Below are 4,668 nucleotides of genomic sequence, written 5' to 3' on the forward strand. Positions count from 1 at the left end.
ATCCATCTAAGCATGTGTCTATTAGGCGTCTTTATATTCATCAAAGACCGAACACCTGTACAGTCTGTGATAACTTCAAAGTATACACCATCAAGATAGTAATGAAGCTTCTCTAATGCCCATACCAAACCTAAAGCTTCTAGTTGCGGAGATCCATATCTTGTCTCACTGTCTTTTAATTTCCTGGAAATAAAGACTATTGGTCCTTCTTGCATTTTCCCATCTACAATTCTAGATTGATTCAAAGCCGCTCCTAAACCGTCAAAAGAGGCATCAACATAAAGTTTGAAAGGTTGACTAAAATCTGGTTGAAGTAGAAGTGGAGCGCTGGTAATCATTTTCTTAATGCTTGACCAAACTTCAACTCTCTCCTTTGTCATCTCAAAAGCTACACCCTTGCCAAACAGTTTATACAAACAACTGGAGATTCTACCGTAGTCTTTCAAATAATTTCGATAATAACTTGCAAAGCCCAAAAATGTCTGAAGTTCACTGACATTCTTTGGGCATGGTTTGTCTAATACTGCAGACACTATATTTTGATCAATTGCAATCCATAAGCCCAATACTAAATGGCCTAAAGCTTTGACACTGTCAAACCCAAAATGGCTCTTCTTAAGAGATATTGTCATTCCCATTTTCTTAACTTTCTGAAGGATCCGCTCAACGCCACAGACATGATCTTCCCAGTTTGTGTGAAAGACAATAATGTCATCTATGTATATTATCACCCATCCTTCTCGCAATTCTTGAGAGAACTCTAAATCCATCATTCTTTGGAAAAAGGCTGGTGCATTCTTGATACCAAAAGGCATCCTCAAATATTCAAATATACCTAAATGACAAATTATCCTTAAGAATTGTCTACTATCTAATGCTACAATATTCTGATGAAAACCTTTCATTACGTCCATAACCGTAATATATATTGCTTTACCAAGATTGGTCAGCGCATACTCAATTCTAGGTAACGGGTATCTGTCCGGAACTGTGTATGTATTCAATGCTCTAAAATCTCCACATAAACGAGATTTACCATTATGCCATGCAATGATGATAGGTGTGGTGATGTCAACTTCTTCATCCTCACCTACCTTCCTGATAACTCCAAGGTTCAGCAATTCGTCCAAGTGTTTTTCAATTTCTACCCTATTCCGTGGGCTAGCTGGATACACTGCTTTCCTCAAGATAGGGGGATACGGCTTATCAATATTGAGCTGTATATGCACCGGATGATCTTTAATTTCACCCAACGGTGATTTTCCCAAGCCAAACTCTTCCGCATGTTGAATTATGAACTCAACAAATTTATTTCTTTGTGCGTCACTCAGTTTAGGAGAAAAAGTGGCTTCTGCCAAACCTTCTTTAATTTTCTGTGTTAGCACAGTGTTTGATGCTACAGGTTCAACTTCTGGCTGATCATGACTCACTCTAAGGCCAGATAAGATTGGTCTCTGCAGTGGTAATGCAAATTTCTTCTTCCTCACATCATTACCTATTGTAAAGTATTTTTCTCGACTGTGAAAAATGTCAATGCCGTACGCTCCTAGGTAGTCATCCCCTAGTATAAAGTACTTAGTATGAGAATTTTCCATTACCACAAACTCCGCGTCTATTCTCACACCTCCTTGCTTATGCGGAAAAACTGCTTTCAGATTGATAACTCCTAAAGGAAATAAACTCCCGCCACAACCTGAAAATTTCATGTTATCATTACAAGGCATCAATTTGAGCCTCCAGTCTGGGACAATAGTTGACAAATATGAACTCCCCACCACTGAGCAAGATGCTCCACTGTCAAGTAGCATCTCCGCATCAGTGCCTTCAACAATTACTCTTGTAAGACTATGAAATCCTAGCGTGTGTGCTTTCCCTGAGGATGGCTTTGATTTCAACAATTTCGCGTCAGTGATATGTTGTACACCGTCTTTACTATGCCCTAGTGTTGGCACATCAGCATCTGCCTGAAGCTGCTCAATGTCTACATCCGTGCAAAATTTGCTCTCAATGACGTCAACCGGAGTTTCTTCTTTTTCTCCAAACAGATCCTCCTCTTCGGATTCTGCATATTCTACAAAATCCATACTGACCGGCTCTACGTCTTGGTCATTAGTATCTTCAATCTCTACCTGGTTCACCGCCTTACTTTTACCTTTACAGGTTTTCCATACATGGGTTGGATCTGTACTTCCACAACCATGACACGCTTTATGATTTTTTCTTTCCGTGTTACTTGTTACAGGTCTATCCTTACTACCCAAAGCAACAGCTGGTTCAACTTGTCTTGGAACAAAAGTCCTACGCGTGTTGGCTTGCTGATTACTTCTTCTATCTAACATGTTCCTACATATGTCTTCAAAAACCAGCAAGAAGTCTGTCCATCTTGCCGGCTCACACATTTTACTGCTGACCCATATACGTATCGTGCCCGGTAGTTGCCACGTGATTTTCTCAACAAGCTCTTCTTGTGTAATATTTGGTTGGAAAGCTTGAACTCTCTGTTTCTGCTTACTTGCCCATTTAACACAATCAGTATTTGGTCTAAGTACAAATGTATCAGATAAATACAATTTTTGCATACGGTTCTTCCAAGCTTGGTTTCCAAACCTTTCTTGAATGGCAATCTTCCATTCCGCCCATGTTTGTAGATCATCCTCTTTTGAGAAGTCTATGAACCATTGTCTGGCTACTCCTTGGAATACAATCCCTAATTTTGCAATAATAAGCTCATCGGGCATGCGCAGCTTACTTGACATTCTATCTACCCGGTCAATGAATTCCTGGTGGTTGTACTCCCCTTCCCCGTCAAATGTTGGCCAATCTTTAGGCTGCGGATATTCCTTCCGCAGGTCTTTCTTCAAGCTGGCTTGATACTCCGCTGATTCACTGTCTTGTTTAGCCGGCAAATTTTGTTTGTGATTACTCTGCTCAAGTGCGTAAATCTGTTCTTTGATCCCACTAAGCATTTGTTGCACATTATATTCTTGAGAGATCCCGGCTGGTTCACTATTGCCTTCTACGTCTCTTTTCAGGAGGCTAGTTCTTCCTGAATCTACTTTTACGGGACTGTCGACAATCAACCTCTCTCCTTTAGAAATTGACTTGACACTGTTTTTAATGATTAAAACTTCAGTGAGAATTTTTTCCCGCTGAACCTTCCCGTCTTCATTCATCTCCTTCAGATATTGTTCCAGAATGTCTAATCTGGAGTGTAAGATTTTCTCTGATTGGAGATTTTGTTCTACCAGATCAGTGTTACTGATCAATACCCGAATCGCTCCGCTCTAGATAGCTGTTTCGGAGCGATTTCGGAGCGGATTTGGAACCCGCTATGACCTCCGCAGTCCATAGCGGAAACTGCGCACCGAACTCGAGCCCCAGACTTTTCCATAGCAAAAGGACCGCTACGCAATGCCCCGGGACATCGGGTTCTCCGATATATAGCGGACATGATGATCCAAGGGGTGGGTAGAGGGTTGTCACCCCACCCCTTCACTAGATCGACGCCTCACGCCACCCACCTTCACCTCTTTTGATCTTAGATGACCACTTCACCTGTCTTAATTGGTCCTAGTCCATCACCACCTCCACGGCCAATGGAACACGACCCCTGGAATACATTTCGAGGGCCAAAATGTGGTCCAATCGACTACCAAGTTGTATTAGTAGTGATCTTTTGGTCAGTGAGATTCTATCCCTCATCTTTGATTGATTCAATCAAAGATACTTACTTGTTCTTTTTTCGTTACCCACTCAAACAGTTATTACTTCCATCATAATTGTAACCCTTTGCTCATATCGTATATATCGATGGCTATCTCAAAAACCCCTTCTACCCAATCCATCTCCAATACTCCTAGTCTTCAGGTTCCTAGTTTACCAAGTTCTAGATCGAGAACTCTTAGGCCACCAAGCCCTGCACGATCACAGCCAGGATTTGTGGCGACCCCATCAGATTCACGGACCACTCTGATAGTTCCTTCTTCGGATGGTGACCAATCTCATCCTCTTGCTGATCGGCCAGCATCACCTCGACCGCCAACCAAGAAGAAGGTCAGCAAAGCTCCGGTTCCAGCTGCACCCAAACCAAATGCAAAAGGCAAAGTAAGATGAGTCAAGATGACTCTATCAACCACTCGAAACTGATATCAATTTTTCTAGGCTCGTTCTTCAACCAGTAAGCGAGCAAGATCACCATCAGGAAATTCCAAGGGTGGCTCACCTTCAGTCCGACCAAGCAAGAAGGCCAATACGGATGTAAGTTTAATCTTAATATCTACTACTTACAGTCGATTTGACCTAACTTGTTCTATGATCTGTAGGCCTATGAGGTGCCCGAAGAGGTTAACTTAGATCAAGATTTGGATATCGAGTTTGTTGGAACGAAAGAACCTGGCTACATGGAAGTTCGAAGCGATCACGTTCAAGAACTCCTCAAGTTTTTCAAGCCTCCAGTGGTAAGAGTTTCACACTTACTCGCTCAATTGTTGACTTCCATCTACCCCGTTATCTCTTTTCTTTACATCTTTCTCGATTTTTGTTTAGCACAGCTGATGTTGTCTTGCATTTGATTCATTCAATATAAAGGGTCGCAGTTTCAAGTGTAGGTTCTGCAAGGTCACGTTCTTGAAACATCCCACATCGTACTGGAATAATTTACGTCCACCG

Source organism: Melampsora larici-populina, assembly GCF_000204055.1.
Source record: "Melampsora larici-populina 98AG31 unplaced genomic scaffold MELLAscaffold_5, whole genome shotgun sequence".
In the NCBI taxonomy this organism is placed as follows: Eukaryota; Fungi; Basidiomycota; class Pucciniomycetes; order Pucciniales; family Melampsoraceae; genus Melampsora; species Melampsora laricis-populina.